The sequence below is a fragment of the Pseudopipra pipra genome, chromosome 6 (assembly GCF_036250125.1).
Source record: "Pseudopipra pipra isolate bDixPip1 chromosome 6, bDixPip1.hap1, whole genome shotgun sequence".
NCBI classification, from domain to species: Eukaryota; Metazoa; Chordata; class Aves; order Passeriformes; family Pipridae; genus Pseudopipra; species Pseudopipra pipra.
Genome location: NC_087554.1, coordinates 51,274,211 through 51,290,185, shown reverse-complemented (window position 1 = coordinate 51,290,185; position 15,975 = coordinate 51,274,211). Strand labels below are relative to the sequence as shown.

The following is a 15,975-nucleotide window of genomic DNA, read 5'->3' as shown; positions in this document are numbered from 1 at the left end:
CCAATGCAGTGATACAGGCTTGGGGCAGAGCGGCTGGAAAGCTGCGCAGTGGAAAGGGAGCTGAGGGTGTTGGTCAATAGCAGCTGAACATGAGCCAGCAGTGTGCCCAGGTGACCAAGAAGGCCAGTGGCATCCTGCCTTGTATCAGAAGTAGTGTGGCCAGCAGAACTAGGGAAGTCATTTTCCCCTCTGTAGTCAGCACTGATGAGGCCAAACCTGGAATCCTGTGTCCAGTTTTGGGCCTCTCACTACACCAAAGACATCGAGGTGCTGGAGTGTGTCCAGAGAAGGGAAACAAAGCTGGGGGAGGGTCTGGAGCACAAGTCTGATGAGGAGCTACTGAGAAAGCTGGGGTTGTTCAGCCTGGAGAAAAGGAGAACTGGGGGAACCACATTGCTCTCTACAACTACATGAAAGGAGGTGGTAGTGAGGTGGGAGTCGATGATATCACTCACAGGTGATAAGCAAAAAGACAAGAGGAACCGCCCTCAAGTTGCACCAGGAGAGGTTTAGATTGGATATGAAGAAACATTTGTTCACTGGAAGGGTTTTCAAGCACTGGAACAGGCTCCCCAGGGAAGTGGTGGAATCACCATCCTTGGGAGTATTTCAATGACGTGTAGATGTGGCACTTAGGGACATAGTCTGGTGGTCAGCTTTGAAGTGTTAGGTTTATGATTGGACTCCATGATCATTTCCAACCCATATGATTCCATTCTATTCTGTTCTCTATCCCGACATTCGGGTACTCATTCTCCTTTTTAAATGCATCAGACTGCTTAGAACACAGCCATAATCATACCTGATATTGTTCAAATTAATAATCACTTATTTGTGATAAGGGTGTTTTTGTATACCTTGTATTAAAGATATAAGAAACCTTGTCATGCAATTCAGAAAGACATATGGCAGTCTCTCATTTTAGTGTTACCAACAGAGAGTACTTGTAATTCTGTTGCACTTTTTACTACTATCAGTATGACTATTGTTTCTGCTCAGTAAAGGCCAAAGGATACTGTGACTCAAGGGAAGGCGAGGGTGCTCAGCCACCTCTCATTACAGTCTTTTCCGGCCCAGCAGAAAGCCTTAAAGATTCCTCTGAAATTACTGAACAGACAGTTCCTGTACTTGGGTGAGGGCTTGTTACACACAAACTGTTTGGATGATTTAAAATACAAGTATATAGAAATGTAACAGAAAAACGTAACAGCAAGCGACAGAAAACATGATCCCTTAGGTGCCGTAGCTGCAGGCTTAGTGACAGATGATGCTGCAAAATGGCTTCAAGATGGGATATTTACGAAATTGCTTTATGAGAATTTTACACTGCTAATCACAAGGCTCTAATAATAAGTCTTCCCTTATTAATCGAAATCTAAGCACTAGCTCACATTTTCAGACATCGTCTTTGTTAAAGTCTGTTAGAAACTTGCAATATTCCTTTTCCATTTCTAAACCTGACTTCGCATCTGACAGTTTCAGAATTGCCTTAGCCCTCCTCAATATACTAGACACAGAATTCCTGATTTGATTAATTCTAATAATTTTTAGTCATTATTACTTTTTAACATATATTGGTACAGCAGATAAATATTATTTATAACTTTAATTTGTGTCCTGTTTGGATTGTACAATCACAGGGCTAACTTGGCTATCATTATTATCATATTGTTTTATACTGCTCCTAAAATTAAAATCCATTCTTGTCTTTAAGTGTTTTATTGTACTTGTCTTTCTTGCTTTGCATTGCATAGTCTGTGATTAATTCTGTTAGCCAAGTGCATATGGCCTACTTGGCTATCATCCATTATCTTCATCACTGTTGCCTCAAAATGAGCACTTTATTATTACCTTTTTCATCTTTCCAATTACCAGATGTGCTTTTGCATTCCCATACTTTTCCTACTAGGCTGAGATCTACATTTAGAGTAAAAGTCCCAGCTCATTAGTCATTGAAGATTAAATGATTTTTCCCTGGCTAAATACAAAAAATTTGAGGGTCAGTTCCAGTATTATAGAAATACATAAGTTTTGAAAAACAGAATAAAGAATATCTGATTGTTTCTCTAGAAAGAAAGTTTCATTTATTGTCAAAAAAATGGTAGTTTAGTAGATGATCAGATTTAGATAAAAGGAAAATTCCCTCTGCATATCCTGCAACTACATTTGATTCAAGTATCTTTCTGAAGCCCCAGAAGTCTTATCTAAGCTGAGGTTTGCTCATACTTGCCTATCCTATAACTGTGATTTCCTGGAATGCATCCCCCACCTGACCCTCAACTAAAAAAAATAAAAGAAAAAAAAGGAAACAAAAACTGAAAAGCTTATAAAAAAGTCTACAAAATGCTGGCAGCAGCATCTCTCACTGTAAAAAGCCTCTTGCAAGGTTTCCATTCTAATTTTTAAGGTTCAGACAACATAGTCTGGTTCAGTGTGCCAACACCTGAACACTTTTCTGACTGCATTCAAACCCCTAACCAGGCAATGTTCATTTAACCACAAGGTTAGCTGACCTAAATGTGGCATACAGTAAAGAACCTTGACAAAGTAAGGATAATATCTCTTTTGTTGTTGTTCATTTCATTTATATAATTTGAAGAAAATACCTACTTGTCTACTTAACACCTCAGTCCACTCCAGTATTATTTCTTTAAGTGTCTTAAATACAGTTAGAGTATTCATCTTTTTATAGTTCCATTATTGAACATTTAAAAAAAAAAATCACTAGAGAAACATTTTATATAATGCCACAAACTCATCTTATGGCATAGGTATTTCTAAATGCCCATGATTTTTTTCTATATAAGATCTTCGATTAAAAAAAGTAATGAAATAAGAGAATATCTCACTCTCAAACCTTTGTACTGTAAATCTGTTTCTAGGCAAGGACCTACTCATTGCCCCACAAAGCAATGCTGGAACCAGACCTGTTCATGACCCTGGGAAACATAAGGGAAATGTTATAAGTAAGAGAGGAAGCTGGTAGACAGAAACATGCTAGCTTCTGTTTTCTGACCTAAGTATGCTGCTTTGGGCATTTTAGAAAAATCTGTTAATAATCACTATGAAGGAAGAAGAAAACATTACAACATGAAAAAATCACGTAAAGGGGTGGAAGAATGTAAGCTGAAAAGTTCAGAAATGATTAGAGCTACAAGTTTCAAACCTCCCTCAATATTCTGATTTTCAAGGGACAGGCATGTATTTCCCAAAGCTTGAGTGCCTGAATAAAGGCAAGCAGAGAATTAAAAACATAGGTCCTCTGGTTCACCTTTGAGAGTTGTATAGTCCAGGGTAGGTCAGAAGAACTGTTGAAGTGCTGCCACTTACAAGAAAACTTCCAAGGTTCTTTAGTGCTCTGGCATTTAGCCCAAGATTTTAAAATTATTTGGGGGGACTTAATTGTTCAAGTAGCATGGTATAATTAGCCCATCTTATGCTGACCACAACCCCTAAAGATCAGATTCTTTAAATTAGCCCTTTTTGAGTAACTCAGAATTGAGGCTACCTTCTTCCCCTAAAGAAAAAGCTTTGCTCCTCAGGCAAATTCATGTCCTTGATCTCACTAGATCTGATGTTTATACCTTTATGCCTCTCTATAGCCTCTTACTCCAGGCATAGTGACATTTACTTCAACAGAGCTCTGCCCAAGTGTTGTGCCGTAGTGACATATCCAGACTTGGTTCTTCTGTGCCTGTAGAAGTAAAAGGTATCCCATATGTATTAAGATGACAGGGCAATGTGTTGAAAACTTTTACGTATGAAGAATCTTAAGACACTAGATCAAAAAAGATTGCAGAAATGATAAATGTCATTTATACACTGGCAGGTTAATATCATGGCAGTGTCTGGATTTTCATCTAAACATCACCAGGAAAAGTTTGACAAGTCTGGGATAATATGGCTTGGCTATTTCTCTCATTTGGGCTGATATTTGCTTGATCTGCTCTTACCTTAATAAGTTTGCTCTGAGCAGAAGAGCAACTCTGCATCTTCCCTCCTGGCAAAAGATACACAAAATACCTTTTTATCTCAATGAACAGTTTGCACTCTTCTGCAAGAATTTGAAATTTGCTATTGCTAAAATGTCCTCTCTATCTTTTGGTACTGTGATTGTATTAGCAATGGCAGACTGCCTTTGGTAACCCTTTGTTCTGAAGTTTTAGTAACAAAGTGTCTGGATACAAAACTTTGTCATACTGTGTTTTGAAGATTTTGTAGCAGCAGAAAGCAGAGTGTGTCTGTGAGCATTTATAATGGAGAAAAGCTAAGTGATAAAGTGCACCTTTAACATAATGACAGTAATTCAGTCTCAGACAGTGAATGCTATTATACCCTCTTTTAAAGACTAAAATCAGTCAATTGAAATGACAATTATGATAATTCTCATGTAATGAAGATTATTTTGAAACAAAAATCTTTTTTTGTTGTTTGTGCTTGTGAATATGTGTGTATTTACTGGACTCAAGTAAAATCTCAAAATTTTGCTTGACTGGAAATTCTATACAAATATAATAGTATTTTCTAACCGGTCTGTTTGTTTCAGTTGATATTTAGTGAAAATTGACTTCTTAAAAAGAAAAGAAATCATAGAATCATTAAGGTTGAAAAATACCTCCAAGATCATCTATAAAGATACTTTGGTAAAACAGTCTGAGCATAGAGGTTGGAAAAATGGGCAGCCTTATAAAAGTAGTTAGTTTGTGCAGTCTTAAAATATGACATGATACTTCCTCTCCAAAGCAGCCAGTGCATTTACCCTGTGTTTTATCTTAACTTTCTAAAGGAAGATACTGTGAGCTTCTAAAAACCACGTGGATAGTTAATAGTGAACAATAGTTTCAGCAAAAGTTATTCTAACTAGGAGTCAGTCTATGATAGGTGGCCTGTCATAGTTATCTGAGTTGAAAGAGAACATACTTATCATCTGAATTTAGTTCTTATGTGGGTTAAATTTTCAAAGAAGTCTAATCCTACAAAACTACAACTAAAGTTATACTTTTCTTGGGGTCCTTTGAAAAATTTGTTCTGTTTTAACAAATCAAGCACTCAGGAACATTGTACAGCAGAAGTAAAATAACACAAAAGCCGCAACAAAGACACACACATACAGGGAGTTCAAATGAAAAAGAGGATAAGGAAAAGATTTACTGGGGCAAAGGGGGTGATAAAGCAGGGAATAAGTACAACACATCCATAAGTAACTTACCTCCATGGTCTGACGTGAGTATTACATAGAGCTCCTGCCCTATGAAACAGTTCTGACCTAAAATACGGAAAATGTTAGTATTAAGCTTACAAAACACATTGGAGAGCTACAGATATACTTTAGTCAAACAAGGAAGATGCTTGTTGGCATAATGTAGCTACATATTTTGTATATTACTTTCTGCCTCAATTGTTCTGAGTCTCATAATGATACTCCTTACCCTCCTCTGTAAAATACTTCTTGGGAAAATTGATATGTAAATATCAGTAATTTTTTTTTGTTCAAGCTTTTTTACTTTTCATTGCTCAGTTCATTTCAAAATAGAGAACTAATGACTAACCTCACATAAAAACCCCAAGAGATTCCCTTAAGCCAGGTGACACTTTACCTGTACTGTTTAGCAATGATAAAGGATGCATTTCTTCTTTGTTGAGGGATGGTAATTAGGATCAGGTGAATTTGTATTTTGCTTGCAGAGCTTTATTCATGTGAACTACCCTAAAAGTGGAGTTCATATTAATAAAGCTGGTTATTTCTGGTTAATAAAGATGGTTATTTCTTCTTAGACCTGACCTAGTTCTAATAATTTGCCATTCAAAAGACGCAGAACTTAGATCTTTGCAGGAAGTTGTTACAATTCACTGTGAACAGTGGCCTAAAAGGGTTGCCGTATGCAGTCAAATACATTGGCACAGTAGGGAAATGTGATCTTTTCTAAGGCTATTATTCTAATCATTTCATCTAGTCCCTTGTCCAAATATAATATGCATTGGCACAAAGTTAATTTAATTTTTTTTAATCCCTGCAACAGTACAAAAACCCATGACAAAGCAGGGTGTCGAACATGTGCTTTTAGGAAGTCCTTCATTGCCAGTTAATTGCGTATTGCAATTGTGTCAAAGTGATCTAGATGACATTGCTCTGCTGACTGTTTTGTGGTGATGTTTAATAGCTGAAAGGCCAAATGCAGTACCTGGCATTCACTTTAAATATGCTTTAGATACTGAGTACAGTTTCACATCACAAAACACAGTTCAGTCACAGAACAGCTGATTGTACCCTTAGACACACTCTTGTTTCCCAGGTTTTTTTAACTGTCTTGGCCCTGATCCTGCCAGCAAACTTCAGCTTTTCTCTGCATGAGTCCCTAATTTAGCAGTGAGGATTTCATCTGGAAAGTTTGCCAGAGTGCCTTCTTAGGCTTACATCCACTGCAGCACCATGGCCCCAGAACTAGATAGTGAAATTTTGGGGCAGATTTTAAAAGTTGTGCCTAAATCCTACAGGTCACACTCTGCCCTGCAATCACACATGAGAACTCAATTGGCTGTCCTTCTTCTCCTTCTCCCTCCACTCTTCATGAAGGAAAAAAGTGTTACTCTTTTTGCCAGTCCAGAAAGCTGCATCCTACCTGAAGGTCTGACACAAGAGATCCACAGGAGCAGGCTGAATCACTTCCCTTCTTCCCATCTTTAGCTGGTGACTAATACTAATGCTGAGAGCCCCAGAGACACACTCACTCAGCAGTTGTTTCAATGGGAGTCGGGTGCTCAGTCACCAGCAATCCAAGCCCATGTGCTCTCCCAGTATTTTTTCTTCAAGGCTCCTTGCCAACGTTAATTATTCCTCACAACATTCCTGAGAGGTATCCCTACCCCTATGGTCCTGAAGGGAAAATTAAGGAGATAATTAGAGCCTTGTAATGAAGTAACATCAGATGACCCGGAGCCCAATCTGCTATCTGGGCCAATAGATAATGCCCTTGGACTGACTAATTGTAGGCACCTAATTGTATTAACACACAAAAGCAGCAATTCACTCAGTGGCAAAGAAGTGATCACCCAGAAGTCTTTCCCTCTTGGAAAATTACGTCACCTCAGGGCTCTGATTCAGGATCCCCATCAAATTGAACTGTGACAACTAAAGAAACTGCTGCTGCTACTCTTATCACAGCTAAATCTGAACACCCCTACTAAGGAATGAGACAGCAAATATTCTCCCTTATTAAAGATAAAATATAGCATTGCACATTTTCTTGGAAAAACACTGTAAGCCTAGGACTGAAAATGGATAATATGTTATCTTTAGCATGTGCAAGAAGATGGAACAGGTCACTGCCCATTTCTGCCTCAGTATCCCCTTTACTGAAGAAAGTGTTAAAACTGGACTTTAATGAGCAACTAAGTGTTCAACTCCATGTTGAGTTGATGGCTTGAACACTGGCTGATCACACAAAGCAGCTTTGAAATTCCAACCTGGAAGTCAATAATTTTTGGGGGAAAAGAGGACACTTCACTGTCATGCTTAAGGCTTACTACTGCTAGAACTGGTCTGAATAATTTCGGCTGAGATAAACAGATTTTAATTTAGGGATTCTGGCAGAGTTTATTTCTTTGTTATTATTGTTTATGAAGTTTATCAATGCAAAAGCTCTAGTATTTCCATGGTAAATGTCAGCAAATTTAAATTTTAACCAAATGAGAAGTTTCTGAAATTTAATTCCGTGGAAACTTTTATTTTGATTTTTTTGAACCATTGTGTCACGTGGAGAAAGATTGAAACTGCCTGAAGGACTAAAATTCACCAAATAGTTCTTGACAATAATTAAATGCATTTTCTTATAGGGAATATTGGTTCCACTACTACACGCTTAATGCTTGAAAAATTTTTTTCAGCCTCATATGTTTAGAATTTAGTTTTTTAGTTATTTCCCCTTCCTCCCTCATATATTACTCCTGTCTCAGAAGTTCATGTGTATTTTGCTGTCTTTGAAAAAATGTTTAGGGACACTTCAAAGAAAGAAAAAAAAAAACAACACCAAAAGCCAAAACCAAAACCAAACTTCAGATACTACTACCTGTCTCGTAATTGAAATGCAAAGCAATTGCATTTCATCAGAAATACATGCTTTTGCTCCTCTATTACCTGCACTCCTCAGTATAAAAATTCTATTTGAAAATTTAGACAAGCACTACATTCTGTAGTCCTGAGTTTTAACAGAGTAACACAATGAATTTCAGATGCATCAGCATAAACATGAGTGCAGATTGCCGGTGTTTGTGTGCAGCTACATCCATCCTTCAAACTTTTTTTAACCTACCTTGTGGCTAATGACCTCAGGTGGGAATATGAGAGTATTGCATTTAAAAAGCAGGAAACTTACAGGCAGAAGCGAAATGTAGGTTTTCTGCTGCTCTATATCCTCTGAAGAGACAGACCAAAATCAGAAACTTAATAAGAACACCTTCAATTTATTTTTGCTGGAGTTGGACTCAGAAGAACCACAACTGCTTTTTTATTTTCTATCACAAAAGTCTGAGAAAAGCAAAATATAGTGTTGGACACTGACTTCTAAAACATTGTAGAGACTGAGCATTCTGCAATTGATCTGTGCTCTTTCAAAGAGGGCTTTGTTTTGTGTTCAGCTTGACACCACAGCCCTGCCTGAGACAACAGGAGAGGGATCCACACTCCCTGTTCTAGCAGCATCTCTCATTTCAGGGCCCACAATCACACCAACCCCAGGAGGACCCAGAGATTCTAAAGAATACCAGCTCCCACCAGCAAGCTCAAGGCTTCTAATGGCCAAATTCATGTGCTTTTCTTCTGCTAAATTTTGCCAACCCAAGAAACTGTTGTTTTCAGGTTGATCTGAGACCAGATGTCTTTAAGGCACTAGGAAACAACGGAGAGATCATCATTAAAGAAAATAAATTGATATTGTATTAAAAATAGTAATAAAAGTCACATAATTTTGCATTTTCATACACTTAAAGAACATCAATTTATTGAAAAAAAATAACAGTCCCCTTACAACCAGCCGAGTGAGCCAATAATAATGATGTATTTTACAATGTATGAATTTTGCCATGTGCTATAGAGGTATCAAAAAATCAATACAACTAAATTGACAAGTTTGTCAATGATTGAAATTAACTTCCTTTTTTGTGGTACTTCACTAAACTGAATTCCATAGTGTCATATTTATTAACATCCTACTTGAATGGTGTGCATAGATGGAAAACAACTAGGTTTTCTCTGGGCACTTTCAGTGCAAGGTTTGTATTATAAGCAGATTAAAACAATGGAAATATTCACATGTAGCCACAAATTATTTACTTACTAATTTAATTGCAAAGGCTCTTTGAAGTAACCGAGGTTAAAATTTTCAAAAGACACCAGTCAGGATGGATTCTCAGCTGGACTTTCAGGACCCAATGTTTTCCAAAAATGTATATTTATGGCATTTCAGAAAATCTGTGTCTATCTGATGCAGAATTGCAGTCTATGACCAGAAGCAGGCCATAAGACCAAGAAACTCATTTATGAGGTAACTAGCACACTGACTAAAATGGATAGCTTGTCTCATAGAACTCAGAGAATCCAAAAATCCAGGAATGAAACTTAAACAGAGTCATAGGGGAAAGTCCTTCACAGTTCCTGAATATAAATTCATGGAGATGCTCAATTTAACATTAAAGAGACATAAGGTGAAGTTTAGAGGGCTGGACTGCCAGTGTTATGAAACCCTGCAAAGGTGAAAGCCATCAGGACTTCTAGCTATAATATGCAGCTATCTTGTCTTCTTAGTCTTGTTTTAGGGGAGTTGGCGAATTTAATTTGAAAGACCCTTTGGTTTCAGGGATTTTTTTCCCTATTTACATTCCAGACAACAAGGAGTATGGGGCTTTTTTCAGAGTAAATATTTTGTTATTTGCAATTATGTTTCTGCTGCTGAAATCAAGCAGATGGATCAGAGAGATCCTCTGAGACGGGTGCTAAGGACCATGTTTTTCACCTTGGTCTTTTGGGCCATGCCCTTAATTGGAGCTTAGTGTCCCATTAATGATTATGCCTCCTGGGATTTTTATGACCATTTCAGAATTGCCGTTTCTGCCTAATGTACTGCTGAACAACAGAGAGTCCTTGTAGTCATATCCCAAAGGCCCCCCTATTAAATATACAGCAGTTCTCAATTAACCTGACGTTTAAAAACCACAATAGCTCTAAAGGCTATCTGCTTTGCAAAGTCCCTGGTCTAAACTGATAGCATTTAATTGTCCCCTAATGCAATTCTGCCCATATGCAAAGACCAGCTTGCGTGTGACACTAAGAGTTGACTTGTGCTCTTGTTGTGACCGGGCTAACCGATTTCTGTATCCATAAGTATCAGTTTCAAGGCATTAGGATACTGAAATTAACCTTGATTGTATCTCAGAGTTCACAGTATCTGCAGGTTTAAAGAGTAAGCGTAAGTTCCTATGAACTATGAAGTTTAAGTCACTGCAGGAATTATATGTTACAGCTCTTTCTGTGAGGTCAGGAGGGTGGATATGAAAAAGAAGATGATAAATTCGCTAATTTCAGCAGTGGTGTGGAAAGACAGTGCTGACATGTTTCCATTCTCGGGAAAGTGGATTCTACCACCTTTTTGAAACAGCTGTGACAAGACAAATTTTACAAAAGAAGCCCAATTATTTAGCCACAAAAATACACAGGCATACTACAAAGTCAGCTTGCCAAGGTAAAATTAGGTTTTCAGTAAGGAAATGTATGCAAGCTGTTATTATTTTTATATGCTCAAAAAAGATATTTTCTAACCTTCCTAGTATACTTGCTCCAACCTCAGTTTCAAAAAAGGCTGATGACATAGCCACAAAGAAGTGTATTTAGCTACTGATCCTCTGAATTTGCTCAAGTGAGTAGAGATAAAACGCATAAGGTATGCAGAGGTTCAAAGTAAATGGTTCAGCACCAGATATATATTTGCACATGTCTAGTAGAGGAAATTAAAAGTGTTTTCTTGTTTCTTACCTGAATTTCTGAGTTTTAGGCTCCTAGCATGGTCCTAAGATGCTACTAGGATGCCTTCCTTGCTGGCTGATTCTCCACTTCAATTGGAAAACCATATCAGTGGGAAGAAAAATATGGCTCCCTGAAAAAAAGCAGAACTACATTTGCAAAGTTATGAGAGAGGAAAAAAAAAAAAACACAAAGAAAAAAACTAGGACAGGAAAGCAAACAGTGTGTCCATGCTTCACTCACACTCCCATCATCCACCAGCACCTGGGCTTTCTTTCTACCCACTGCTGAAAACTTCCTCTGAGCTTTCAAAAATCAAAGAAAAAAAATAAAAACCTGAGAGTTTTAGTAAAAAATAAAACAAACAAAAAACCCCCAAGGAAATTATCCTGTGGGAATACAATCTGTTTTCAGAGAGGTTTTTTGCAAAAGAAAAACAGCTACTAAGTACCCTGTCAAGGGAGAGACAGGACTAGTGGCCTGGGCACTATAGTGAGTGTCTAGAGATACCAGTTCAGAGTAATAGATTTCTTGTGTTAGCCCAATGCCAAAAACACCAGCTGCTAGAAGAACATAAGGATTAGAAACTTTGATTTCCTTAAAAATATAAATTTAGTTCTTGTTAGTAAAGTATAAGTTGGGAGAAATGTGCTAAGGGAAGCAGATATTGGGGGTGAGAGGGAGCAGAAATTATATTAGTTCTGAGCTGTGGTCTGGTACATTTCTATGAATAGATTAACTTTGAAATTCATTTCACTAAATAACTCCTTCCAGCCAATAGCTTTTGAGTTCTGATTCATCAACCCAAACCTTTAACAGATGATAAGGCTAATGTGAGGTCCTTTCCCATAAATAAGGTCCAGCTGAGTGCAGAGAGGTATAATTTGTTCTAGAGAAGGAAAAACCTAGGCTAACCATACAGAATGGAACGTTACTCATCACTGATGGCTAGAAAGTGCCTCTTAATGAGAAAGAGAGTACAGGTAAAAGTTATCAATATCTCCAGGATCTTAAGAATGCATAAAGAGGGGAAGGTGTATGGGATCTCTGGTGTGGTCTCCCCAGGGGACATCAGGGAACTGGGGGTGTATATTTCTGCTCTGCTCTTGCCCCAATTCCCTCTTTTCCTCTTTTACTCCTCCTTCTGCTACAAGTTATTTGATACTTTTATATATGTTTATAGCTTGCTGATTTAATTAATCAACCTGGAAAGGAGATATGCTGTTTAACATCTTCACTGGTGACATGAACAGTGGGATCAAATGCACCATCAGCAAGTTTGCCAATGGCATCAAACTGCGTGGTGCCATCAATACAGTGGAGGGAAGAGATTCCATCCAGGGGGAGCTGGACAGGCTTGAGAGCTGGGCCTGTGCTAACCTGATGAAGTTCAACGAGGCCAAGTGCAACGTCTTGCACCAGGGTTAGGGCAATCCCAAGCACGAATACAGGTTGGGCAGCAACAGATTGAGAGCAGTCCCGAGGAGAAGGACTTGGGGGTGCTGGTGGATGAGAGGCTGGACATGATCTGGCAATGTGCACTTGCATCCCAGAAAGCCAAATGTTTTTTGGGCTGCATCAACACAAATGTGACCAGCAGGTCAAGGGAGGTGATTCTCCCCCTCCATTCCACTCTTGAGACCCCACTGCAGTAGTGTCCATCTTTGTGGCCACAACATAAGAGGGATGTGGAGCTGTTGGAGTGAGATCAGAGGAGATGAAGATATGGAGAGGGCTGGAGCATCTCTCCTATGAAGACAGGCTGAGAAAGTTGGGATTGTTCAGCTGGAGCAGGGAAGACTCGCAGGGCTGCTACTCCTTGTAGCAGCCTCACAGTACCTAAAGAGGGCCTACAAGAAAGCTGGAGAGGGACTTATTTTTTTGCAAAGGCATGTAGTGACAGAGAAAGGGGTAATGGCTTCAAACTGAAAGAATATATAGAATATATATTAGATATAAGGAAGAAATTCTTTACTGTGAGGGTGGTGAGGTACAGAAAGATGTTGCCCATAGAAATTGTGGAAGCCTCATCCCTGGAAGTGTTCAAGGTCAAGTTGGATGGGGCTTTGAGCAACCTGGTCTAGTGGAAGGTATCCCTGCCTGTGGCATGGGGGTTGGAGCTAGATGATCTTTAACCATTTTATGATTCCATAATCTCCTTCTTTTTGCTGAAAAATTTTTGTTTTTCTAATGTTTTCCTTGTTGGATCTACTTCCCATATAATCACATGAGGTGAACAGCAGAGGCATATAGCCAGAAGGGGAGGAAGGGGCCTCCAAGAATCAACCATGGTAAGCTGTAAATCTAGCCCACGATGACAGACAAAACAATGCCTAACAGCTCGCTCTTGTTGAAAGAAGGTGGACTTGCTCCCTCTCTTGGGTCAGTGGCTCTGGTGTCAGTATAACTCAAATACAACTCAGTGGAGAAATATCTTACTTTTTTTGTTGTTGTTGTTTTCATTCCTGGCCTAGTTTCTGTAGGTAAGTGAGTTAAATTGACTAACTGAAGCATCCAACACAAGTCAGACTCATTACACAGTAAATAACAGATGTGCAGTGCAGGGACTGACCATGAGTTAGGGTACAGGAGAGTTAAGCTCCACTTCTTGTCAGTGATGATCTGATACTTTGGCTCAGATGGTCCTGAAGAAATGCCTTGGAACACAGAAAGTTGAAATGACTCCAAGTTAATTCCAGTGACAATTTTGGTGAAGTTATATCTCACCATTACCAAAAAAAGGAGGTCCCACTAAGCCAACTAAATTGCTGAATAAACAGGCATCAAACCATGAGAGGAAAAAATGCTTTTAACAGGCTTGAAGAGATGACATAGCACAACAAAATATAGAATAATTGTCAAACTAGTCCATGAGAGAAGACCAGAGTGTACAGCATAAAAAACAGCATAAAAAGAATAGGCAAAATTTGCTGATCATAGTTTATAAGTTCACCTGGTGTTTTGCGTGCTCACCCACCTCTTATCTGAATGTCTGCAGCCATCACAGTGCATTTCCATTAACTTCTCTGTGTGGTAGTTAAGATTACCCATGTCTTGCAGATGGTGAATTGAAACCAAGGGTACTCAAATAAAAAATAGGGATCTTCCTGGAATGTTCTCTAGTGTGCAAAAATAAGGACGAGTTGCACCTCGTTCTGAAGACCAAAATGAAGACAAAAAATTACAGAAGCAGATGATAGAACGTACATCAAAAATCCATATTTGATTATTCAATGCCTATTGTGTTCCTTCACAATGTTTGTATTATTAAACAAAATTTCTAACGTTAAAGATTTTAAAGAAAGAAACTTCAGTAAGCACATTGAGAAAGCGGCAAGTGCACTTCAAGCAGAAAGCTGCCTTTATCATTATAATAGCATGAAAGAGCTTTAGGAAAAAAAAAAAATCAAGTGTACAAATTATCCGACATTCATTGCATGACATCCTGACAGCTATGTTAGTCCTGATAAAAATATCCAGGAGGACGGCACATTGCAGATGGCACTTCATAATGCGTTCACTTAAAAGCAGTCATTCCCTACCTCAGAGAAAGCGCAGCTTGATGAAGGCCATAGGACACTTGGTTCAGCCAGTAAAAGCTGCTTGATGAGGGCATCTTTATTTAGTTAGTTAGTAACTTATTCATTCATTCATTCATCTTATGCAGAAAAATTTGATGAAACTTGAAGGAAAAACCACAGCTTTGCACCTTCTTTGTGAAATCCAGAATCCAGAGTCTGGTTCAAATAATATCTGCTTCTCTGAGGATTACAAGTGTGAAAAATGGGTTAAATTGCCCTAGACTTTCACCTCTGGAAACATGGAAACATGAGCTCAAACCTTACTTCCTTTAAGCTACCAGTGAACTGATTGACTATTTATCAGTGCCACAAAGCCAATAAATTACTGGGCAACCTGATAGGATTGATTGTCAAAAGATGCCCAGGAATGGAACATCCTGCCCAGGATGAGATATTTTAGCAAATCCCTATAAGTGACCTTCAGGAACAGTCCATCTCACGGCCCACCCCACTCTTCTGCTTTGGAACAGAAAAAAAAACTGTTTGCCTAGAATATTATACAGAAGAATATTTTAATAAATACCAAGTAGAGATATAATTTTCCTAGCAAACAAGATCTCAACTCAACGGTACAAATGTCATATTTACATTCATCTTATTAAGATTTATACTATTTAATGGTGGGCTTTAAGAATTACACCATAAACAGAATATAATTTTCATATAAAAGGGATAGTATATTTTTAAATCAAGCCTGTAGAAACTCACTCATCAGTGGTTTATGAAACTTGAGTACACTGATGCTTCAGTACTCAATTAATGTCAGGCAATATGGATTTCAATCTGGCTTGAAATATATTTAAACAAATGAAGTAGATACAAATGTTGGCTCTTTGGCCAGCCAGAGCTAAAAATCCATTTTCTACCCCATTTATAATAAGAAGTAATCTGAATGTAATTTATCTAAAGCACAATATGTTTCCCTAATTTTTACATGTAACCATTACTTATAGTTTAAGTAATAGTTATATCCACGGATCTTAGTGCACTTAATTGAAAATTCATGGTATTAAAACATAAAGCTCCATCCTTCAAAAATAAAAGCATTATCCTAAGGAATAATTGAAGCGGGGGAGTAAGGGCTGGGAAAAGGCAAAGGAAGGGAACCTTGACAGAAATCCTTAAATGCAAACATTTCTTCCCATTTATGTTATATTAGGATTGTTTTTGAATAAAATTAGTCTCTTTCAGCCCCATATTTCAGTTTAGATTACAAAATTCTCTCATCTGATTGCCACATTTTGAGCTGAAGTCAAATCCTTCTGCAGCAGAGTGACATGTCAAGGGTGACAATGACAAATTGTCACTAAGTAAGGAATAACACATGACAGGGCGTTCGGCCATAATGAGATATATGCATGCCTCAAGAGCATTTGCAGGCAT

At 38.2% G+C, this 15,975-nt stretch overlaps 1 long non-coding RNA gene across 1 annotated transcript; it reads right to left on the bottom strand.

Annotated features, from left to right (window-relative positions):
- Positions 1 to 2,789: 2,789 nt before the first annotated feature.
- Positions 2,790 to 11,568, bottom strand: LOC135416801 (uncharacterized). The gene is made up of 5 exons (XR_010431739.1): positions 11,463 to 11,568; positions 11,024 to 11,144; positions 6,621 to 6,874; positions 5,210 to 5,266; positions 2,790 to 3,694 (listed from the first exon to the last, which is right to left on the bottom strand). It is a non-coding gene; the product is annotated as an uncharacterized LOC135416801 (long non-coding RNA).
- Between the last annotated feature and the right edge of the window lie 4,407 nt (positions 11,569 to 15,975).